General features: G+C 40.3%; 8 non-coding genes and 9 pseudogenes across 8 annotated transcripts; all 17 read left to right on the top strand.

The window, feature by feature from the left end:
* The first annotated feature begins 154 nt into the window (after nucleotides 1–154).
* Nucleotides 155–273, top strand: LOC147794726 (5S ribosomal RNA). The gene has a single exon (XR_015413279.1). It is a non-coding gene; the product is annotated as a 5S ribosomal RNA (ribosomal RNA).
* A 243-nt stretch (nucleotides 274–516) lies between these two features.
* LOC147794725 (5S ribosomal RNA) lies at nucleotides 517–635 on the top strand (annotated as a pseudogene).
* A 243-nt stretch (nucleotides 636–878) lies between these two features.
* LOC147794724 (5S ribosomal RNA) lies at nucleotides 879–997 on the top strand. The gene has a single exon (XR_015413278.1). It is a non-coding gene; the product is annotated as a 5S ribosomal RNA (ribosomal RNA).
* Nucleotides 998–1,239: 242 nt separating this feature from the next.
* LOC147794723 (5S ribosomal RNA) lies at nucleotides 1,240–1,358 on the top strand (annotated as a pseudogene).
* Nucleotides 1,359–1,600: 242 nt separating this feature from the next.
* Nucleotides 1,601–1,719, top strand: LOC147794722 (5S ribosomal RNA). Its single transcript, XR_015413515.1, has one exon. It is a non-coding gene; the product is annotated as a 5S ribosomal RNA (ribosomal RNA).
* A 242-nt stretch (nucleotides 1,720–1,961) lies between these two features.
* Nucleotides 1,962–2,080, top strand: LOC147794721 (5S ribosomal RNA). Its single transcript, XR_015413514.1, has one exon. It is a non-coding gene; the product is annotated as a 5S ribosomal RNA (ribosomal RNA).
* Nucleotides 2,081–2,317: 237 nt separating this feature from the next.
* Nucleotides 2,318–2,436, top strand: LOC147794720 (5S ribosomal RNA). The gene has a single exon (XR_015413412.1). It is a non-coding gene; the product is annotated as a 5S ribosomal RNA (ribosomal RNA).
* Nucleotides 2,437–2,679: 243 nt separating this feature from the next.
* Nucleotides 2,680–2,798, top strand: LOC147794719 (5S ribosomal RNA). Its single transcript, XR_015413418.1, has one exon. It is a non-coding gene; the product is annotated as a 5S ribosomal RNA (ribosomal RNA).
* Nucleotides 2,799–3,041: 243 nt separating this feature from the next.
* Nucleotides 3,042–3,160, top strand: LOC147794718 (5S ribosomal RNA; annotated as a pseudogene).
* A 242-nt stretch (nucleotides 3,161–3,402) lies between these two features.
* On the top strand, nucleotides 3,403–3,521 carry LOC147794717 (5S ribosomal RNA). Its single transcript, XR_015413113.1, has one exon. It is a non-coding gene; the product is annotated as a 5S ribosomal RNA (ribosomal RNA).
* A 208-nt stretch (nucleotides 3,522–3,729) lies between these two features.
* LOC147794716 (5S ribosomal RNA) lies at nucleotides 3,730–3,848 on the top strand (annotated as a pseudogene).
* A 243-nt stretch (nucleotides 3,849–4,091) lies between these two features.
* On the top strand, nucleotides 4,092–4,210 carry LOC147794715 (5S ribosomal RNA; annotated as a pseudogene).
* Nucleotides 4,211–4,497: 287 nt separating this feature from the next.
* LOC147794714 (5S ribosomal RNA) lies at nucleotides 4,498–4,616 on the top strand (annotated as a pseudogene).
* Nucleotides 4,617–5,122: 506 nt separating this feature from the next.
* LOC111784907 (5S ribosomal RNA) lies at nucleotides 5,123–5,241 on the top strand (annotated as a pseudogene).
* A 243-nt stretch (nucleotides 5,242–5,484) lies between these two features.
* Nucleotides 5,485–5,603, top strand: LOC111784906 (5S ribosomal RNA; annotated as a pseudogene).
* A 242-nt stretch (nucleotides 5,604–5,845) lies between these two features.
* LOC111784905 (5S ribosomal RNA) lies at nucleotides 5,846–5,964 on the top strand (annotated as a pseudogene).
* Nucleotides 5,965–6,207: 243 nt separating this feature from the next.
* LOC111784892 (5S ribosomal RNA) lies at nucleotides 6,208–6,326 on the top strand. Its single transcript, XR_002813594.2, has one exon. It is a non-coding gene; the product is annotated as a 5S ribosomal RNA (ribosomal RNA).
* The last annotated feature ends 18,337 nt before the right edge of the window (nucleotides 6,327–24,663 follow it).

The following is a 24,663-nucleotide window of genomic DNA, read 5'->3' as shown; positions in this document are numbered from 1 at the left end:
ATGGCAACCTCCCCCGCTCACGTCCATCGCGTTTCTTCTCACCGACGTGTCCGCGCGGGGCCCGCCGGCCGTTCCCACCACGTGCGTGCACCCATCGTTGCCTCGATCATGCCGCCCCGCATGCGTTAAATGCAATCTGTGCGTATTGCATGTCGGGTGTGATCATACCAGCACTAATGCACCGGATCCCATCAGAACTCCGCAGTCAAGCGTGCTTGGGCGAGAGTAGTACTAAGTTGGGTGACCACTTGGGAAGTCCTCGTGTTGCACCCCTTTTTTTATCCTCGTGTTGTTCTTATTTCTTTTGCTCGTTATTTCAATTTCTCCCCGTTCTTTTCTTCCTGTCTTTTCAACAAATGGCAACCTCCCACGCCCCCGCTCACGCCCATCATGTTTCTTCTCCCCGATGTGTCCACGCGGGTCCCGCCGACCGTTCCCAGCACGTGCGTGCACCCACCGTTGCATCGATCATGTCGCCCCGCATGCGTTAAATTCAATCTGTGCGCATTGCATGTCTGGTGCGGTCATACCAGCACTAATGCACTGGATCCCATCAGAACTCCGCAGGTAAGCGTGCTTGGGCGAGAGTAGTACTAAGGTGGTTGACCACTTGGGAAGTCCTCGTGTTGCACACCCTTTTTTATCCTCGTGTTTTTCTTATTTCTTTTGCTCGTTATTTCAATTTCTCCTCGTTCTTTTCTTCCGGTCTTTTCAACAAATGGCAACCTCCCCTGCCCCCGCTCACGCCCATCGAGTTTCTTCTCTCCGACGTGTACACGCGGGCCCCGCCGGCCATTCCCAGTAGGTGCGTCAACCCACCGTTGCCTCGATCATGCCGCCCCGCATGCGTTAAATGCAATCTGTGCGCATTGCATGTCGGGTGCGATCATACCAGCACTAATGCACCGGATCCCATCAGAACTCCGCAGGTAAGCGTGCTTGGGCGAGAGTAGTACTAAGTTGGGTGACCACTTGGGAAGTCCTCGTGTTGCACCCTTTTTTTATCCTCGTGTTTTTATTATTTCGTTTGCTCGTTATTTCAATTTCTCCTCGTTCTTTTCTTCCTGTCTTTTCAACAAATGGCAACCTCCCCCGCCCTCGCTAACGCCCATCACGTTTCTTCTCCCCGATGTGTCCGCGCGGGCCCCGCCGGCCGTTCCCAGCACGTTCGTTCACCCACCGTTGCCTCGATCCTGCGGCCCCGCATGCGTTAAATGCAATCTGTGCGCATTGCATGTCGGGTGCGGTCATACCAGCACTAATGCACCGGATCCCATCAGTACTCCGCAGGTAAGCGTGCTTGGGTGAGAGTAGTACTAAGTTGGGTGACCACTTGGGAAGTCCGTGTGTTGCACCCCTTTTTTTATACTCGTGTTTTTCTTATTTCGTTTGCTCGTTATTTCAATTTCTCCCCGTTCTTTTCTTCCTTTCTTTTCAACAAATGGCAATCTCCCCCGCCCCGCTCACGCCCATCGTGTTTCTTCTCCCTGACGTGTCCGCACGGTCCCCGTCAGCTGTTCCCAGCACGTGCGTGCACCCACCGTTGCCTCGATCATGCCGCCCTGCATGCGTTAAATGCAATCTGTGCGCATTGCATGTCGGGTGCGATCATACCAGCACTAATGCACTGGATCCCATCAGAACTCCGCAGGTAAGCGTGGTTGGGCGAGAGTAGTACTAAGTTGGGTGACCACTTGGGAAGTTCTCGTGTTGCACCCCTTTTTTTATCCTCGTGTTTTTCTTATTTCGTTTGCTCGTTATTTCAATTTCTCCCCGTTCTTTTCTTCCTTTCTTTTCAACAAATGGCAATCTCCCCCGCCCCGCTCACGCCCATCGTGTTTCTTCTCCCTGACGTGTCCGCACGGTCCCCATCAGCTGTTCCCAGCACGTGCGTGCACCCACCGTTGCCTCGATCATGCCGCCCTGCATGCGTTAAATTCAATCTGTGCGCATTGCATGTCGGGTGCGATCATACCAGCACTAATGCACTGGATCCCATCAGAACTCCGCAGGTAAGCGTGGTTGGGCGAGAGTAGTACTAAGTTGGGTGACCACTTGGGAAGTTCTCGTGTTGCACCCCTTTTTTTATCCTCGTGTTTTTCTTATTTCTTTTGCTCGTTATTTCAATTTCTCCCCGTTCTTTTCTTCCTGTCTTTTTAACAAATGGCAACCTCCCCCGCTCACGTCCATCGCGTTTCTTCTCACCGACGTGTCCGCGCGGGGCCCGCCGGCCGTTCCCACCACATGCGTGCACCCACCGTTGCCTCGATCATGCCGCCCCGCATGCGTTACATTCAATCTGTGCGCATTGCATGTCGGGTGCGATCATACCAGCACTAATGCACTGGATCCCATCAGAACTCCGCAGGTAAGCGTGCTTGGGCGAGAGTAGTACTAAGTTGGGTGACCACTTGGGAAGTCCTCGTGTTGCACCCCTTTTTTTATCCTCGTGTTGTTCTTATTTCTTTTGCTCGTTATTTCAATTTCTCCCCGTTCTTTTCTTCCTGTCTTTTCAACAAATGGCAACCTCCCACGCCCCCGCTCACGCCCATCATGTTTCTTCTCCCCAACGTGTCCGCGCGGGTCCCGCCGACCGTTCCCAGCACGTGCGTGCACCCACCGTTGCATCGATCATGTCGCCCCGCATGCGTTAAATTCAATCTGTGCGCATTGCATGTCTGGTGCGATCATACCAGCACTAATGCACCGGATCCCATCAGAACTCCGTAGGTAAGCGTGCTTGGGCGAGAGTAGTACTAAGTTGGGTGACCACTTGGGAAGTCCTCGTGTTGCACCCCTTTTTTTATCCTCGTGTTTTTATTATTTCGTTTGCTCGTTATTTCAATTTCTCCCCGTTCTTTTCTTCTTGTCTTTTCAACAAATGGCAACCTCCCCCGCCCTCGCTAACGCCCATCACGTTTCTTCTTCCCGACGTGTCCGCGCGGGCCCCGCCAGCCGTTGCCAGCACGTGCGTGCACCCACCGTTGCCTCGATTATGCTGCCCCGCATTCGTAAAATGCAATCTGTGCGCATTGCATGTCGGGTGCGATCATACCAGCACTAATGATCCAAATCCCATCAGAACTCCGAAGGTAAGCGTGCTTGGGCGAGAGTAGTACTAAGTTGGGTGACCATTTGGGAAGTCCTCGTGTTTCACCCTTTTTTTATCCTCGTGTTTTTATTATTTCGTTTGCTCGTTATTTAACTTTCTCCCCGTTCTTTTCTTCCTGACTTTTCAACAAATGGCAACCTCTCCCGCACTCGCTAACGCCCATCGCGTTTCTTCTCGCCGAAGTGTCCGCGCGGGCCCCGCCGGTCGTTCCCAGCACGTGCGTGCACCCACCTTTGCCTCGATCATGACGCCCCGCATGCGTTAAATGCAATCTGTGCGCATTGCATGTCGGGTGCAATCATACCAGCACTAATGCACCGGATCCCATCAGAACTCCGCAGTCAAGCGTGCTTGGGCGAGAGTAGTACTAAGTTGGGTGACCACTTGGGAAGTTCTCGTGTTGCACCCCTTTTTTATCCTCGTGTTTTTCTTATTTCTTTTGCTCGTTATTTCAATTTCTTCCCGTTCTTTTCTTCCTGTCTTTTCAACAAATGGCAACCTCCCCCGCCCCCGCTCACGCCCATCGCGTTTCTTCTCCCAGCACGTGCGTGCACCCACCGTTGCCTCGATCATGCCGCCCCGCATGCGTTACATGCAATCTGTGCGCATTGCATGTCGGGTGCGATCATACCAGCACTAATGCACCGGATCCCATCAGAACTCCGCAGGTAAGCGTGGTTGGGCGAGAGTAGTACTAAGTCGGGTGACCACTTTGGAAGTCCTTGTGTTGCACCCCTTTTTTTATCCTCATGTTTTTCTTATTTCGTTTGCTCGTTATTTCAATTTCTCCCTGTTCTTTTCTTCTTGTCTTTTCAACAAATGTCAACCTCCCCCGCCCCCGCTCACGCCCATCGCGTTTCTTCTCCCCGACGTGTTCGCGCGGGCCCCGCCGGCCGTTCCCAGCACGTGCGTGCACCCACCTTTGCCTCGATCATGCCGCCCAGCATGCGTTAAATTCAATTTGTGCGTATTGCATGTCGGGTGCGATCATACCAGCACTAATGCACCGGATCTCATCAAAACTCCGCAGGTAAGCGTGCTTGGGCGAGAGTAGTACTAAGTTGGGTGACCACTTGGGAAGTCGTCGTGTTGCACCCCTTTTTATTATTTTTTATTTCTTATTTCTTTTGCTCGTGTTGCACCCCTTTTTTTATTTTTTATTTCTTATTTCTTTTGCTCGTTATTTCAATTTCTCCCCGTTCTTTTCTTCCTGTCTTTTCAACAAATGGCAACCTCCCCCGCCCCCGCTCACGCCCATCGTGTTTCTTCTCCCCGACGTGTCCGCGCGGGTCCCGCTGGCCATTCCCAGCACGTGCGTGCACACACCGTGTCCTCGATCATGCCGCCTCGCATGCGTTAAATGCAATCTATGCGTATTGCATGTCGGGTGCAATCAAACTAGCATTAATGCACCGGATCAGATCAGAACTCCGCAGGTAAGCGTGGTTGGGCGAGAGTAGTACTAAGTTGGGTGACCACTTGGGAAGTCCTTGTGTTGCACCCCTTTTTTTATCCTCGTGTTTTTCTTATTTCGTTTGCTCGTTATTTCAATTTCTCCCCGTTCTTTTCTTCCTGTCTTTTCAACAAATGGCAACCTCCCCCGCCCCCGCTCACGCCAATCGCCTTCTCCCCGACGTGTCTGCGCAGGCCTCGCCGACCGTTCCCAGCACGTGCGTGCACCCACCGTTGCCTCGATCATGCCGCCCCGCATGCGTTAAATGCAATCTGTGCGCAATGCATGTCGAGTGCGATCATACCAGCACTAATGCACCGGATCCCCGTGTTTTTCTTATTTCTTTTGCTCGTTATTTCAATTTCTCCCCGTTCTTTTCTTCCTGTCTTTTCAACAAATGGCAACCTCCCACGCCCCCGCTCACGCCCATCGCGTTTCTTCTCCCCGACGTGTCCGCACGGGCCCCGTCGGCCGTTCCCAGCACGTGCGTGCACCCACCATTGCCTCGATCATGCCGCCCCGCTTGCGTTAAATGCAATCTGTGCGCATTGCATGTCGGGTGCGATCATACTAGCACTAATGCACTGGATCCCATCAGAACTCCGCAGTCAAGCGTGCTTGGGCGAGAGTAGTACTAAGTTTGGTGACCATTTGGGAAGTCCTCGTGTTGCACCCCTTTTTTTATCCTCGTGTTTTTCTTATTTCTTTTGCTCGTTATTTCAATTTCTCCCCGTTCTTTTCTTCTTGTCTTTTCAACAAATGGTAACCTCCCCCGCCCCCTCTCACGCCCATCGCGTTTCTTCTCCCCGACGTGGCCGCGCGGGCCCGGCCGGCTATTCCCAGCACGTGCGTGCACCCACCGTTGCCTCAATCATGCCGCCCCGCATGCGTTAAATGCAATTTGTGCGCATTGCATGGTGGGTGCGATCATACCAGCAATAATGCACCGGATCCCATCAGAACTCCGCAGGTAAGCGTGCTTGGGCAAGAGTAGTACTAAGTTGGGTGACCACTTCGGAAGTCCTCGTGTTGCACCCCTCTTTTTATCCTCGTGTTTTTCTTATTTCTTTTGCTCGTTATTTCAATTTCTCCCCGTTCTTTTCTTCCTTTCTTTTCAACAAATGGCAACCTCCCCCGCCCCCGCTCACGCCCATCGCGTTTCTTCTCCCGACGTGTCCGCGCGGGTCCCGCCGGTCGTTCCCAGCACGTGCGTGCACCCACCGTTGCCTCGATCATGCTGCCCCGCATGCGTTAAATGCAATCTGTGCGCATTGCATGTCGGGTGCGATCATACCAGCACTAATGCACCGGATCCCATCAGAACTCCGCAGGTAAGCGTGGTTGGGCGAGAGTAGTACTAAGTTGGGTGACCACTTTGGAAGTCCTTGTGTTGCACCCCTTTTTTTATCCTCGTGTTTTTCTTATTTCGTTTGCTCGTTATTTCAATTTCTCCCCGTTCTTTTCTTCTTGTCTTTTCAACAAATGTCAACCTCCCCCGCCCCCGCTCACGCCCATCGCGTTTCTTCTCCCCGACGTGTTCGCGCGGGCCCCGCCGGCCGTTCCCAGCACGTGCGTGCACACACCGTTGCCTCGATCATGCCGCCCCGCATGCGTTAAATGCAATTTGTGCGTATTGCATGTCGGGTGCGATCATACCAGCACTAATGCACCGGATCTCATCAGAACTCCGCAGGTAAGCGTGCTTGGGCGAGAGTAGTACTAAGTTGGGTGACCACTTGGGAAGTCCTCGTGTTGCACCCCTTTTTATTATTTTTTATTTCTTATTTCTTTTGCTCGTGTTGCACCCCTTTTTTTATTTTTTATTTCTTATTTCTTTTGCTCGTTATTTCAATTTCTCCCCGTTCTTTTCTTCCTGTCTTTTCAACAAATGGCAACCTCCCCCGCCCCCGCTCACGCCCATCGCATTTCTTCTCCCCGACGTGTCCGCGCGGGCCTCGCCGGCCATTCCCCGTACGTGCGTGCACCCATCGTTGCCTTGATCATGTCGCCCCGCATGCGTTAAATGCAATCTGTGCGCATTGCATGTCGGGTGCGATCATACCAGCACTAATGCACCGGATCCCATCAGAACTCCGCAGTTAAGCGTGCGTTCTCGCACATGCTTGATTACTTGCATGATGTTGTTTCTTGGGGCGAGGGCGAGGGCGAAGGGCATGAGTTTAGCTATCCTCCTAATTTCAGCCGTTGCCTTATTGAGCTAATAGAGAGAAATCCCTTCAATTTCTTTTTTGATTCTTTAGGTAAATTGTGATTGCTTGTGGATTAAATAGACAGTTTTACTTGCATGGCCCCGCTGCTGGCCATTTTGTGTTTTGACCTGCATCCATGTCGATATGTTATGGCTGATTCTTATACGTACAAAATGAACTAAAATTAGAATTATCATAGAGCTCGAAGAGTGCTGGGTTGAAATCTCAAAGAGGTGAAATGTTGAAGAAAAATTTTGTGTAAGCAAAATTGAAGGTCAAAACGGCCATATTTTGGGTTGAAGGGTTGGACAAGCCGCCATCGGCGTCTTGCCAGCGCGTAGATTTCAAAAAGTTACATAAAATGAAAAAAAAATCATCTAATTTGATTAATCGTGGTCAAAGTTACGACGTGTCAAAGTTTCAACTTAACTCTAAGATAATAGGGATATCATTAAATGTCTCGATTCACTTAAATTTTTGTTTGCTCATAACCATGATGTTATAGATCGTGGAAAAACGTATGAAAACGAGTACTCATACAGCAAAAATAAGGTTGGATCGAGTAATATATGTTGTTCAAAATGTTTTCTCTAAGAGGGTACTCGATTGTGAATTGCTCAAACCGGTACAACATAGAGTAAAATAAGAGGCAAAATGGAGCAGCGAATTTTATAAATTTTTTATTTCTTCTTTTATTTTATTTTGTGGTACATTCTATTATAGACAGTAATTTTGAAGTTACAGTGTACATAAAGAATAATATATACTATGTAGGATTTTTTTTTTTTTTTTTCTTTTTCTTTTTCTTTCATATGCTTACTGCTAATATACATATCATGTGTACTTTATAACATGAAATTTCCTATTTACTCTTTTTTATTTAAATTTGTTCAGATTCAGCACAATATTTACTTAAAATATGGCTGAACCTGGAGTAAATATAAAACTGTTTCGTATACGATGTTATCCAACTAGATTTAGATTTTTTAGTCATATTTTATTTTATGGGATTACTTTTTCTCCTTAGAACTTATAGTTTGGTGGGATCTACTCTTCTGAGAACTTTAGTACCAATATCTTTCAAATCAATATCTTCTGAATAAGAATTTAGAATCCATAATTTATAACTTTTGATAAATTCTGAAGCGCTCTTTTAAGGGTCATGCTTGGTAATTACTTTAACAATCGTTTTGTAATTTCTATTAACAAGAATTATTTCAAACCCTTCAATTACCTTCAAATATCCATGCAATGAAACTAGAGTATTAAAGAGAATTTTTTTGCTATCTTCTTTCGAATAAGAGATTCGAATAAGAGAAGAATCATGTATCTAAAGTGGCCTACTAAACAAATTAAAACTAAAAATTACACCGTTAACATACTTAAACTACATAAAACTCTCCCACTTCCCTTATAAAGTTTAGCTCTCCATATAAACTTATTTAAACAGATGAATCATCATTTTAATCATCTAAAATTCATAGAATAAGAAAAGAGGGTAAATGATTAGAGAGTTATCAAACTTTGTTGTTCTTCTTCACTTAAATTCCGCTTCTTTGAGCTCTCTCATCCACCTCTTTGTCTTAATCTATCCTTCTTGATATTCTTTTCCTTCTGCTATCAGAATTATTTTCTCTTATTTTTATAGCAGCATAACTGTGTCTTTTCCGTTTTTCTCCTTTGGTGGCTCTCATATTTAAGTAAATTCTCTAACTTTTATATTGTTTCTTTCTTAGGGTTAAAAAAAAGATAAGTCAATAACTCCCCAAAAGTAGAGTTATATTAAGTCTTCTTTTGTAGGTAATGATGCACTCATACAAAACATTTTCTTATTATTTGCTCCATTAGTTCTAATTAATAAACATGAAATAGTCAATTGCGGTTCAACATGAAAAGAATATAAATAATCAATATTCTTTTCATTGGTAAAATTAATTAGTAAAATTCTAGAACATTTATACTGAACCATGATGTTGTAGCAAATCTGGAAACAACCCTACTCGTAGAAACAAATTGTTGACCCTAATGCTGAAGTAATTCGAAAATCAAACTTTTTGAGCATGACATGAAAATTTTAATCCACCCCCGTGGGTCATTGATTACCCAATTAAGAACATTCTAGGTGGACAACTTATCCTTTCTCAGCTCTAAATGGGAAGAAACAAGGAAATGTGACTTGAAAAATGAGGAGATCCACTAAATAGAAAACATGGAATAGGCAACTGAGGGTTCTACTGCTGTGAAACCAAAGAGAAGGAAGAAGAAGAACCCCAATACAACAACAGTTGACAATAGAAGGAAAAGAAAACCAAGAAGAATAGATTAGGGTAAAGAGGTGGACGTGAGAACTCAAAGGAAAGGAACTTCCTGAAGGACAACAATAAAGCTTGATAACTCTCTAATTCTTTACCCTCTTTTCGTATTTTATCAATTTTACATGATTGAAATGTGGGTTCTTCTGTTTAATTCAACTTGTATGGAGAGCTAAAACTTATGGGGGAGGCATAAAGTTATGCAGTCTAGGTGTGATTTTAGAGTATAGTTGTTAATAATTTACATATTTGTTTAGTGGGCCACTTTAAATACATAGTTATTCTTACTATTCTATTATGAGTAAGAAGGAGGGAGCTCTGAATTTCTCAACAACAATACTATAGCAAAACTCTTTTTAAGTTGTTGTACAATTCACTTGAGTCACATTCAATGTTTTTCTTGCATAATAGATAGGATGAAATACCTTTCCTTTTTTTCCTAGGATGGAGTGCTTCTTTTTTTTTTTTTTTTTCTTCCTATAAGGATTTGATATTACAGTAAAGTAAAGGGAATGGGATCCTTGCTTGAAAGGTTGTCCTGCATTATTTATAATAAAAAAAATAAAAAATTGTCTATTTGCCTCACAATACAATGAGAAATCCTTAATAAACCTACTCTAGAATCGTGTAGGTCCTAAGAAACTTTTTACTCATTTCACAGAGTATTCCTCTTGTTGAGATCTTGTGGCCTCGCACTATCCTACCATGAAATGACACTTTTTCCAATTGAATACAAGATTCTTCTCTTCACACTTTTGCAGAACCTTCTCCAAATTTCATAAACAAGTTACAAAAGATTCTCCAGAAATCGAGAAGTCATCCATGAATATCTCCATGAATGTTCCTACCATGTCTATAAAGATGGTTATCATACATCGTTAAAATTTTTCTGGAGCATTACATAGTCCAAAGGGCATCCTTCTAAAGGCCAAAATTCCATATGGGCATGTAAGTGTGGTCTTCTCTTGATCTTCTAGACTAATTATAATTTGGTTGTATCCCAAATAACCATTTACGAAGCAGTAATGTGACTTTCTAACAAGTCTATCAAGCATTTGATCAATGAATGGGAAAAATGGTCCTTGCATATAGTTTTGTTCAATCTTTTGTAATCCACAAACTCTCTGTTCATTCACTATTTTAGTGAGGATCAACTTATTGAATTCATTTGCCATTACTGCTATCAGCACATTAAATAGAACTGACTATCTGCTATTTGCAATTGGATATATTATTCCAACATCTAACCACCTAATAATCTCTTGTAATAACAACCTCTTTCATCATTTGATTTAATGTCTTTGTTTTTCAAAGGATTTAAATTGTCCTCCCTCCAATTGAATCTTGTGCATACATAGTGAAGGAATAATTCTTTTTATATCCATCAATGTCCAACCTATTGTCCCATTGTGCTTCTTTAACATTCCTAGGAGCATATCCACTTCGGTCAAGGATAATGTTGCTGAGATGATGATGGGTAGTGTCTCCTTGTCACCTAAATACACATTTAAAGTTTGGAGGTAGTGGTTTCAAATCCAGATGTGGTAGTGTAACGCCGAAATAAAAATAATAATAAATAAATAAATCGGCCCAAGCCCATAGAGGGGAAAATGTATCATTTCACCCCTTTGCCTCTCCACCGACTACAGGGGTCCAAGTGGAACCCTAGAGGCCACCAAATAAAAGAAAGGTAAGATTGAGAGAGGGTTTGGGAGAATCCAGGAGTCGTAGCCGTGACTTCGTCTAGAATCGAGGTGAGTTCTTGAATGTTTCCCATATTCGAGACTAACCTTTACGAATTGGGACCTAATGTTTGAATACGTTCATCTAGGGAAGCTGACTTTGTGAAGAAACTTGTCAGAAAATTGGGAATCGTCCGAGACGGTAAGCGAACTTTTGTGGTTCAAATCTCGTTCTATGTTGAGGCTAAAATCACGAAAAAATACCAAGACGTAGCCCTCACCGGAAGAACCATATCGATCCGAGCTCCGATTCAAAAGATATGAAAATCAGAAAATGGTGGATCAGAAAAGAACTGCGGATTGCAGGAGAGAGAGAAAAGAAAAAGAAAAAGAAAAAAAGGGCGGCGGGCAGCAGAGCACAAATCGACAAGGGACAGAGCGCGACTCGGCAGGCGTCGATATGATGGTGTTGTTATAACACATGCGGAAGCAATTTGGATCTTAGGCACTCTAAGTACACCAATTATAATACATTAGCTAGCATGTTCAAAAGTATTAAAACTCAATGAGTTTGAATCTAACCTTTTGTAGGTTAAATTTCTTTATCCTTCCGAACCGGTTTGAACCACCACTAGTGTCTTCTCTGCTATTCTCTGGCCTTAGAATGAGATTGTGGAATCCAGTGAGTGACTAAATTTGAAATAGGTTAAAGTTCTTTATCCTTCCGAACCGGTTTGAACCACCACTAGTGTCTTCCCTACTATTCTCCGGCTTTAGAATGAGATTGTGGAATCGTGGGTGACTAAATTTGAAAGGAATTTAGTATACTTAAAAATAGTTTTGAGAGAATTTCTCAAAGTTTTTCAAGTAGACTTTACATGTACCTTGATTACTCTATTTATAGAGTGATATTTGCACGTTCATCCAAATTTGAGATTACCAAATTTTGACACTTAAAATTCCACTCGAATTTGTGATTATGTGGCAAGCATGCAAGTTTGAATTAACAAAATTTTGACACTCAAAATTCCACTCAAATTTTGGTTTTTTTTTTTTTTTTTTTTTTTTTTTTTTTTGACAAATATGCAAGTTTGGTTAAAGAAAATTTTGATACTCAAAATTTCACTTAAATTTGTGGGATTACGTGGCAAACATGTAAGTTTGGTTAAACCATATATTGACACTCAATATTCCACTACCTCAAACCTGGATTTTTTTTCACTAATTTGACTTTTTTTATTTTAATTTAACAATTAATTTAAATAATTAATTCAAATCAAAATAATATTAAAGAATTAATTAAACAATTTAATTAATATTTAACATTAAATCAAATGCATCCCAATCAATTCCGGCACATATTGATTATGAATCCCTATTCATAATTAAAATATTTAAATCTTATTTAAATATATCTAATTCTCTTTTTTTGTTTAATTCGTAATTAAATCAAAATGCGGTTAAATATATCGTATACATTTAGCGCATATTCCCGAATTTGAGTTCGAACACTTCAAACTCACTCGTCACACTGTTCTAAAGTTTAGTCCGATATGAGCTAGCAAGGGGACACTCCACTATAACCTAGTAGTTGCACTCCCCTCACTATAGATATATTTCTGTCCATTTGATATAACCATGATTAGTAAGTCGAATCTTCACAGGTTGTTCGTAACTAGAGCTGGGTCAATTTACCGTTTTTACCCCTAAAGTTACTTCTAGTTTCTTAAGTCCCACTGATCCTCTAATGAACAATTGGTTTGTGGTCCAACCACCAAACTGAATCCCTCTCGGGCCAATGAGAGGGTGGGGCCCCTTGTTCAAGACCTAGAGTCAGTACTTAAGGGAACAACCTCTCTACTATCCCTAAAAGCGGGTAGGAGTGAATTCTATCTTGCACCCTATGTCCCCAGCTATTCACCCAGTCTTACCCTTGAAATGGGAGGCTTATTGAGTCGGCGAACTCGGGCCACTCTCACCCATGCAAATCTAAGGAGAATTTCAAATAAACAGGAGTTCATAGTTAGCTTAAGATTAAGATCGAGTTACCTAGGTCATCGAATGAAAAAATCAGTCTCAACAGTAAACGACATTATAAAGTAAAAGTGATTTTCTAAATGGTTCGATCTTATGCAATACTCATTGCATAGGACGCCCCGACTCACATGTCTCGACATCTACAACTTAGTGATCACATTGTTTATATCATATACAAAAGTGGGCCGCATCCATAGTGTCCCCACGACAAAGTACTCAGCCTTATCCCTGTACTATAGATCATTTTGACTATATACTTGAACTTGATTCACTCTTATGTCTCTACATATAGTTCGAGTAATCATACTATAGCCAGAGCATTCTTAGTTTATTGAATTTAGATTAATGATTGTCAAATTCACTTTATTCAATAATGATCTTTATCGAATAAACATCAATAATAACTTTATTGAAAAAAGAATATGTTTTTGTTTACGAACTATTCGTTTTAGGACATAAAACCCAACAAACTCCCACTTACAAAAACTCTAGTGGAGTTTTATAATGCTAAATATTGAGAAAGACATAAATACAATAAACTAGGGCATCACGTACCCATGCATTTTCTCCCACTTGCCCTAGATTACATAACTTGTAGTCTTAGACTCACTAGGTGCCCTTCAAACACTTTAGCCGTGAGGGGCTTCGTACATGGATCAACAATGTTATGCTCTGAAGCTATCTGTGTGACGGTCACATCTCCTCGTTGCACAATCTCCCTTATGAGTTGATATTTGCGCTCAACATGTTTTCCTCGCTAATGACTTCTTGGTTCTTTAGAATTTGCAATTGCTCCCCTATTATCACAATAAAGAGTGATAGGCAGATGCATATTTGGAACAACTTTGAGATCAGTTAAGAACTTCCTAAGCCATACAGATTCTCTCGCTGCTTCACAAGCAGTAACATACTCACCCTCCATGGTAGAATCAACAATACAACCTTGCTTTATGCTTCTCCATATTATTGCTCCTCCGTTCAGAGTGAAAAAAGATCCCGATGTCGATTTCCTCGAATCGAGATCGGACTGAAAATCTGAGACAGTGTACCCTGTAAAGATCAGATCCTTAACGTTGTACATTAGCATATAGTCCCTCGTTCTCCTAATATACTTGAGGATATTTTTAACAGCAGTCCAATGAGCATGTCCCGGATTGGACTGATATCTGCTGACAATTCCCACAGCATAGCATATGTCGGGTCGGGTACACAACATTGCATACATACATCATACTACCGACTGCTGATGCATAGGGAATATGTCTCATATCCTCAACTTCTTGAGGTGTCTTAGGACTTTGTTCCTTCGACAAATGAACTCCGTACCTGAAAGGTAATAATCCTTTCTTGGAGTCTTGCATCTTATATCGAACCAATATTTTGTCGATGTATGATGCTTGAGACAATGCTAGTGTTTTGTTCTTGCGATTTCGAACAATTTAGATGCTAAGAACAAACTCTGAGCCTCTCCCAAATCTTTCATTTGGAATTGTGTCGCTAGTCAATGCTTAGTGTTAGTCAGAAATCCCACATCAATCCCAATGAGTAGGATATCGTCAACGTACAACACCAGGAAAACTATTGTAGAGTTGACTATCTTCTTGTAAACACAAAGTTTGTCAACATTCTGTTTAAAGCCATAAGATTTGATCGCAGTATAAAACCTTATATTCCAAGATCGAGATGCTTGATTCAACCCATAAATGGATCTTTTAAGATTGCAAACCTTTTGCTAGTTATCCTATTCAATGAACCCCTCTGGTTGTGCCATATAGATACTCTCCTCAAGATTGCTATTTAGAAAGCTGTCTTGACATCCATTTGCCAAGTTTCATAATCTTAAAATGTGGCAATGGACAAGAGTATTATAATCGATTTAAGCATAGTCACGGGAGTGAAGGTTTCTTCACAGTCCACCCCCTCTCTTTGGGTATAACCCTTTGCTACAAGTCGAGATTTAAAGGTCTGTACCTTACCAGCTTGGTCTTAATTTCTCTTGTCGATCCATATGCAACTAATAGGTTTTACCCCATCTGGTTGATCTACGAGTTTCCAGACTGAATTGAAGTACATTGACTCCATTTCAAGATTCATGGCTTTGATCCACTGTTCTCTATCTTCATCATTCATTGCCTGTTTATAGGTCAATGGATCCTCAACGCCATCATCAGGTATGATGACCTGTGTTTCTGCCAAACCCAAGTAACGATCGGGTTGAGTTATAACCCTCCCACTATGTCGAGGCATTCTCAACTCTTGAGAAGGATGTGATTGACCAGAAGTGCGAGCTCCATTAACAACTCTTGTTGAAGAACCAGCCTGATCAACAACTCTTGTTGTTTTATCAGTAGCTTCTTTACAAATCTCACTTTATACTAGTTTGCTGCGAGGTAGATGATTTCTTACGTGGTCTTCCTCTAAGAATGTAGCGTTTGTTGATACAAACACTCTATTTTCTTAAGGGTCATAAAAAAGACCACCTTTCGTCTCTTTGGGGTATCCTATGAATAGGCATAGTTTTGAACGACGATCTAATTTCTTGGGGTTTTGCACCAACACATATGTTGGGCATCCCCAAATTCTGAAGTGACGTAAACTACCTTTACGCCCTCTCCATAACTCATAAGGTGTTAATGAAACACTCTTAGATGGAACCATGTTCAAAATGTATGCAGCAGTCTCCACTACATATCCCTAAAATGAATTAGGTAATTGAGCGAAACTCATCATAGACCGAACCATGTCTAACAGAGTTCTATTTCTCTTTTCTGATACATCGTTCTGTTAGGCTATACCAAGGGCTGAGAGTTGAGATTGTTGGGTTTTATGTCCTAAAACTCATAGTTTGTAAACAAAACATATTCTATTTTCAATAAAGTTATTATTGATGTTTATTCAGTAAAGATTGTTATTGAATAATGTGAATGTTACGATCATTAATGTAAATCCAATAAACTAAGAACACTCTGGTTATAGTATGATTACATGAACTATATGTAGAGACATTAGAGTGGATCAAGTTCAAGTATATAGTCAAAATGATCTATAGTACAAGGATAAGGCTGAGTACCTTATTCTGGGGACACTATGGATGCGACCCACTTTTGTATATGATATAAACAATGTGATCACTAAATTGTACATGTGGAGACATGTGACTGGGGGCGTCCTATGCAATGAGTATTGCATAAGATCGGACCATGAAGAAAATCACTCTCACTTTAGAATGTCGTTTACTGTTGAGACTGATTTTTTCATTCGATGACCTAGGTAACTCGATCTTAATCCTGAGCTAACTATGAACTCCTGTTTATTCGAAATTATCCTTAGATTTGCATGGGTGAGAGTGGCCCAAGTTCGCCGACTCTATAAGCCTCCCATTTCAGGGGTAAGACTGGGTGAATAGCGGGGGACATAGGGTAACTTTAGGGGACTTAAGGAAGATTAGTGGGACTTAAGGAACAAGAAGTAACTTTAGGGGTAAAACGGTAAATTAATCCAGCTCTAGTTACAAACAACCTGTGAAGGATCGACTTACTAATCATGGTTATATTAAATGGACAGAAATATATCTATAGTGAGGGGAGTGCAACTATTAGGCTATAGTGGAGTGTCCTACTAGTTAACAAATGTTGGTTAACATGGTTAATGAGTTTAGCCGGTTAATCTCGAATCGTTGGAGCCCATGATCTGTAGGTCCATTAGGTCCCTCTACTAGCTCCTATCGGACTGAGTGAGTTCAAAGTGTTCGAATTCAAATTAGGGAATACACGCTAAATATATACGATATGTTTAACCGCATTTTGTTTAGATTATGAATTCAAAAAAAGAAAAAAAAAAACAGAATTGGAGATATTTAAATAAGATTTGCATGAGTCAATAACAAGGTGAATAGAAAAAGTATTTATAGTAAGTGGGAGAAGGAAGTATATCAACATATCCTATGGTCTCCACCAGTAGGTTGCACCGTGAGATTCCTATGTTTCGCCTGCATGTTGCCCTTGAGCAACTACCCATTCGGAGGGTCGTAACATAGGATTTCTTAGGTCCATGCCCAACTTTGGTTTTTTCATTTGATATCATTGTTGGGGACGATCTCTGAGATCTGAAAAATGGCGGGTCACACTAACGAAGAATTACTAAGAGTTAGTATATTCTTGACCAAAGTGGCGATAACTAAAACACTATAGGAATAAGAGTTATTCTGGGATTAGTGTTTATAAGTCAAGAATGTCATGGTTTAGTGAAGGAGTGATTGACTGCCCCTTGGTAGCAATTGCTCTAACTCACTAAAGTATTGTTGCAAATTAATAATTTTTTGGTACATTATTACATTTGCTAAACCTGATTGGATTAAAAAAGATTAAGTGAATTCATTAATAGAATTTGTTTTAAATCTCAGCATGTCAAGCTCAATAGTACAATTAGTCGCTTCTGAGAAATTAAATGGCGACAATTACGCAAAATGGAAATCAAACCTAAACACAATACTTGTAATTGATGATTTAAGGTTTGTTTCAACTGAGGAATGTCCTCCAAACCCCAACTCAAATGCAAGCCGAACAGTTCGGGATGCATATGACAGATGGACAAAGGCAAATGACAAAGCCCGAGTGTACATTTTAGCCAGCATATCTGATGTTTTGGCTAAGAAACACAATGTTATGGGTACTGCTAAAGAGATTATGCAATCTCTGAAAGGGATGTTTGGACAACCGTCCTTCTCCCTTAGACATGACGCCATAAAATATGTTTACAACTGCTGTATGAAAGAAGGGACCTCAGTTAGAGAATATGTCCTGGACATGATGGTCCATTTCAATGTGGTAGAAGTAAATGGAGCTGTCATTGATGAGAAGAGTCAAGTCAGTTTTATCATGGAGTCTCTTCCGAAGAGCTTCTTCCAGTTCCGCACAAATGCGATGATGAACAAGATAGAATATAACTTGACTGCTCTTCCCAATGAGCTTCAGACTTATCAGTCTCTCTTAACGAACAAGGGACAAACAAGAGAAACAAATGTTGATGTCTCTAAGAAATTACTACGAGGATCATCCTCCAAAAATTAGTTTGGTCCTTCAACTTCTAAAAATGTTTTGATAAAGAAGAAGGGTAAGGGAAAAAACAAGATTCCTACTGACCGCAAACACTAGGTTCAAAAGGCAGATAGAGGAAAATGTTTCCATTGCAACGAAAACGGGCACTGGAAGAGAAACTGCCAAAAATACATTGCAGAGAAGAAAGTCGAAAAGGAACAACAAGGTAAATATGATTTACTAGCTGTAGAAATATGTTTAGTAGAGTATGATCACTCAACCTTGATACTGGATTCAGGGGCCACTAATCATATTTGTTCTTTTTTTTCAGGAAACTAGTTCCTGGAGAATGCTTGCGGAAGGCGAGATAACACTCAGGGATGGAACAGGAGATGTTGTCTCAGCAAGATCAGTAGGAAATTTAAAGTTTTTTTTTGGAGATAGATTCATTATATTAGATAATGTACTTTTTGTTCCTAGAATAAAAAGAAATCTAATATCTATCTCTTGTTTATTAGAACAATTGTATAAAGTATCTTTTGAAATCAATGAAGTGTTTATTTGCAAAAGAGGTATTCATATTTGTTCGGGAAAACTAGAAAACAACTTATTTATGTTAAAACCGAGCGAAACAAAAGCTAATTTAAATACCATGATATTGAAAACAGCTGAAACTCAAAATAAACAACAAAAGATTTCTCCTAATACCTATCTTTGGTAGTTAAGGCTAGGCCACATTAATCTCAATAGAATTGGGAGATTGGTTAAAAGAGGACTTCTAAATCAGTTAGAAGACAACTCTTTACCTCCATGTGAGTCCTATTTTGAGGGTAAAATGACTAAACGACCTTTCTTCAAAAAAGGTTATAGAGCCAAAGAAACCTTAGAACTCGTGCATACAGATCTCTGTGGTCCATTGAATGTCAAAGCATGAGGAGGGTATGAATTTTTCATCAGTTTTATTGATGATTATTCAAGGTATGACTATATTTACCTAATGCATCACAAGTCTAAAGCTCTTGAAAAGTTCAGAGAGTATAAGACTGAGGTTGAGAATCTATTAGAAAAAACTATTAAAACACTTCGATCAGATCGAGGTGGAGAGTATATAGACTTAAGATTCCAGGTCTATATGATAGAACATGGAATAACGTCTCAAGTCTCAGCCCCTAAAATGCCTAAACAGAACGGTGTATAAAAAAGGAGAAATAGAACTCTGTTAGACATGGTTCGGTCTATGATGAGTTTCGCTCAACTACTTGATTCGTTTTGGGGATATGCAGTGGAGACTGCTGCATACATTTTGAACATTGTTCCTTCTAAGAGTGTTTCAGAAACACCTTATGAGTTATGGAGAGGGCGTAAAGGTAGTTTACGTCACTTCAGGATTTGGGGATGTCCAGCACATGTGTTGGTGCAAAACCCCAAGAAATTAGAACGTCGTTCAAAATATTCATAGGATACCCCAAAGAGACGAAAGGTGGTTTATTTTATGATCCTCAAGAAAATAGAGTATTTGTATCAACAAATGCTATTCTTAGAGGAAGACCACGTAAGAAATCATTAACCCCACAACAAACTAGTATTGAGTGAGATTTCTAAAGAAGCTACGGATAAAAACAAAAAGAGTTGTTGATCAGGCTAGTCCTTCAACAAGAGTTGTTGATGGAGCTCGCACTTCTGGTCAATCACATCCTTCTCAAGAGTTGAGAATACCTCAACGTAGTGGGTGTGTTTTAATCATTATGTCGTATTTTAAATTAGTAATGTGCGCGTACTATTTTGTTATAATGTAAATTATGTTTTAAATTTTAATGATTTTATCAAGAAGGAAAAATTTACCGCCTTTTAGAGCCATCTCGTCAGCCCGATCCTTACATGGATGTCAAGACATCCTTTCTAAATGGAAATCTTGAGGAGAGTATCTATATGGCTCAACTAGAGGGGTTCATTGAACAGGATTACGAGCAAAAGGTTTGCAAGCTTAAAAGATCCATTTATGGGTTGAAGCAAGCATCTCGATCTTGGAATATAAGGTTTGATACTGCGATCAAATCTTATGGCTTTAAACAAAATGTTGACGAATCTTGTGTTGTACGTTGACGATATCCTACTCAATGGGAATGATGTGGGATTTCTGACTGACATTAAGCATTGGTTAGCGACATAATACCAAATAAAAGATTTGAGAGAGGCTCAGTTTGTTCTTGGAATCCAAATTGTTCGGAATCACAAAAACAAAACACTAGCATTGTCTCAAGCATTGTACATCCACAAAATGTAGGTTCAATATAAGATGTAGGACACCAAGAAAGGATTATTACCTTCCAAGCATGGAGTTCATTTGTCGAAGGAACAAAGTACTAAGACACCTCAAGAAATTGAGGATATTGTTGGGTTTTATGTCCTAAAACTCATAGTTTGTAAACAAAAACATATTCTATTTTCAATAAAGTTATTATTGTTATTTATTTAGTAAAGATTGTTATTGAATAAAGTGAACTTTACGATCATTAATCTAAATCCAATAAACTAAGAACACTCTGGCTATAGTATGATTACTTGAACTATATGTAGAGACATAAGAGTGGATCAAGTTCAAGTATATAGTCAAAATGATCTATAGTCTAAGAATAAGGCTGAGTACCTTATTCTGGGGACACTATGGATGTGGCCCACTTTTGTATATGATATAAACAATGTGATCACTAAATTGTACATGTGAAGACATGTGAGTGGGGGCGTCCTATGCAATGAGTATTGCATAAGATCGGACCATGAAGAAAACCACTCTCACTTTATAATGTCGTTTACTGTTGAGACTGATTTTCTTTTCATTCGATAACCTAGGTAACTCGATTTTAATCCTGAGCTAACCATGAACTCCTGTTTATTCGGAATTATCCTTAGATTTGCATGGGTGAGAGTGGCTCTAGGTCGCCGACTCAATAGGCCTCCCATTTCAGGGGTAAGACTGGGTGAATGGCTGGGGACGTGGGGTGCAAAATGGAATTCACTCCTACCCACTTTTAGGGATAGAAGAAAGGTAGTTCCCTTAAGCACTGACTCCAGGTCTTGAACATGGGGCCCCACCCTCTCATTGGCCTGAGAGGGATTCGGTTTACTGGTTGGACCACAAACCAATTGTTCATTAGAGGATTAGTGAGACATAAGGAACAAGAAGTAACTTTAGGGGTAAAACGGTTAAATTGACCCAGCTCTAGTTACGAACAACCTGTGAAGGATCGACTAAATAATCATGGTTATATCAAATGGACAGAAATATATCTATAGTGAGGGGAGTGCAACTACTAGGCTATAGTGGAGTGTCCTAGTAGTTAACGAATGTTGGTTAACAAGGTTAATGAGTTTAGCCGGTTAATCTTGGATCGTTGGAGCCCATGATCTATAGGTCCACTAGGTCCCTCTGCTAGCTCATATCGGACTAAACCATAGAACAGTGTGACGAGTGAGTTCGAAGTGTTCGAATTCAAATTAGGGAATATGCGCTACATATATACGATATATTTAACCGCATTTTTGTTTTATTTACGAATTAAACAAAAGGAGAGAATCGGAGATATTTAAATAAGATTTAAATATCTTAACCAATTATGTGTCGGAATTGATTGGGATTGGCATTTGAATTAATATTAAATATTAATTAAATAGTTTAATTAATCATTTAATGTTACTTTAATTTGAAATTCATTATTTAAATTAATTGTTGAATTAATGAAGAAAGTCAAAATGTTGACTTCATTATTTAATGGAAAAATCCATGTTAGTGGAATTTTGAGGTGTCAAAATTTGGTTAACCAAACTTGCATGTTTGCCAAATAAACCCCACAAGTTTGAGTGGAATTTTGAGTGTCAAAATTTGGTTAACTCAAACATGCATGCTTGCCACATAATCCCAAACATTTGAGTGGAATTTTAAGTGTGAATGCAAGCACTTTAGGCTATTTCAACTCTGGTCAAGCAATAGCAGATAATGCTGATGTTCTTATACATGTTAAAATGAAGTTGCATGCTAAAGATTGTCCTGTGATTGTTCTTGGTGGATCATATGGTGGAAGTAAGTCGGTTCTCGTTTAAAATTGTGAGACTTCACGTCGGTTGGAAAGGGAAATGAAGCATTTATTATAAAGGTGTGGAAATAAATCGCTAGTAGATGTGTTTTAAAACTGTGAGGTTGATGACGATGCGTAACGGGCAAAAACGGACAATATCAACTAGCGATGGTCTTGGGTTGTTACAAATGGTACCAGAGCTAGACACTGAGTAACGTGCTAAGCGAGGACACTAGGCCTCCAAGAGGGGTTGATTGTGAGATCCCACATCGGTTGGAGAGGAGAACAAAACATTTCTTATAAGGGTGTGGAAGCTGATGGTGTTAATATAACACATGCGAAAGCAATTTGGATCTTAGGCACTCTAAGTACATCAATTATAGTAAATTAGCTAGCATGTTCAAAAGCATTAAAACTTAATGAGTTTGAATACTAACATATTGTAGTTCAAATTCTTTTTTCCTCACGAATCGGTTTCGAATCACCACTAGTGTCTTCCCTACTATTCTCCGGCCTTAGAACAGGATTGTGGAATCCGGTGAGTGACTAAACTTGATAGGAATTTAATATATGAAAAGAGAGAGTTTTGAGAGAATTTCTCAAAGTTTTTCAAGCATACTTTCCATGTACCTTGATCACTCTATTTGTAGAATCATATTTGCATGTTAATGCAAATTTGAGATTACCAATTTTGACACTCAAAATTTCACTTAAATTTGTGGGGTTTATTTGGCAAACATGCAAGTTTGATCAAACCAAATTTTGACACTCAAAATTCCACTCAATTTTGTAGGGTTTATTTGGCAAACATGCAAGTTTGGTAAAATCAAATTTTGACACTCAAAATTCAACTCAAATTTGTGGAATTATGGGCAAACATGCAAGTTTGTTAAACCATATATTGACACTCAATATTCCACTAACTCGAACATGTATTTTTCCATTAAAGTCGACATTTTGACTTTCTCTATTTTAATTCAACAATTAATTTAAATAATTAATTTCAAATCAAAATAATATTAAATGATTAATTAAACAATTTAATTAATATTTAACATTAAATGAAATGCCAATCTCAATCAATTCGTGCATTATGAATCCCTATTCATAATTAAAATATTTAAATCTTATTTAAATATCTCAAATTCTCTCATTTTGTTTAATTCGTAATTAAATCAAAATGCAGTTAAATATATCGTATATATTTAGCCCATATTCCCTAATTTGAGTTCGAACACTTCAAACTAACTCGCCACACTATTCTAAGGTTTAGTCCGATATGAGCTAGCAAGGGGACCTAATGGACCTACATCATGGGCTCCAACGATCGAGATTAACCGGCTAAACTCATTAACCTTTTAACCAACATTTGTTAACTACTAGAACACTCCACTATAGACTAGTAGTTGCACTCCCCTCACTATAGATATATTGCTGTCCATTTGATATAACCATGATTAGTAAGTCGATCCTTCACAGGTTGTTCGTAACTAGAGCTAGTTCAATTTACCATTTTTACCCCTAAAGTTACTTCTAGTTCCTTAAGTCTCACTGATCCTCTAATGAACAATTGGTTTGTGGTCCAACCACCAAACCGAATCCCTCTCGGGCCAATGAGAGGGTGGGGCCCCTTGTTCAAGACCTAGAGTTAGTACTTAAGGGAACAACCTCTCTATTATCCCTAAAAGCGGGTAGGAGTGAATTCTATCTTGCACCCTATGTCCCCAGCTATTCACCCAGTCTTACCCTTGAAATGGGAGGCTTATTGAGTCGGCGAACTCGGGCCACTCTCACCCATGCAAATCTAAGGATAATTTCGAATAAACAGGAGTTCATAGTTAGCTTAAGATTAAGATCGAGTTACCTAGGTCATCGAATGAAAAAATCAGTCTCAACAGTAAACGACATTATAAAGTAAGAGTGATTTTCTTCATGGTCCGATCTTATGCAATACTCATTGCATAGGACGCCCCCACTCACATGTCTCCACATGTACAATTTAGTGATCACATTGTTTATATCATATACAAAAGTGGGCCGCATCCATAGTGCCCCCAGGATAAGGTACTTAGCCTTATCCATGTACTATAGATCATTTTGACTATATACTTGAACTTGATCCACTCTTATGTCTCTACATATAGTTCAAGTAATCATACTATAGCCAAAGTATTCTTAGTTTATTGGATTTAGATTAATGATCGTAAAATTCACTCTATTCAATAACGATCTTTACAGAATAAACATCAATAATAACTTTATAGAATATGTTTTTGTTTACCAACTATGAGTTTTATGACATTAAACCAAACAAACTCCCACTTGGACTAAAACTCTAGTGGGGTTTTATAATGTTCAGTAGTGAGAAAGAGATAAATACAATAAACTAGGACATCATGTACCCATGCATTTTCTCCCACTTGGCCTAGATTACATAACTCGTAGTCCTAGACTCATTAGGTGCCCTTCAAACACTTTAGCCGTGAGGGGCTTCGTAAATGGATCTGCAATATTGTGCCCTGGAGCTATCTTTGGGACGATCACATCTCCTCGTTGCATACTCTCCCTTATGAGATGATATTTGCGCTCAATATGTTTTCCTTGCTTATGGCTTCTTGGTTCTTTAGAATTTGCAACTGCTCCTCGATAGGTAGATGCATATTTGGAACAACTTCCAAATCAGTTAAGAACTTCCTAAGCCATACAGATTCTTTCGCTGCTTCACAAGCAGCAACATACTCGGCCTCC

The sequence above is a fragment of the Cucurbita pepo genome, chromosome 1 (genome assembly GCF_057944985.1).
Source record: "Cucurbita pepo subsp. pepo isolate OVF chromosome 1, ASM5794498v1, whole genome shotgun sequence".
Lineage (NCBI taxonomy): Eukaryota > Viridiplantae > Streptophyta > Magnoliopsida > Cucurbitales > Cucurbitaceae > Cucurbita > Cucurbita pepo.
This window is presented reverse-complemented; position numbering and strand designations above follow the sequence as displayed.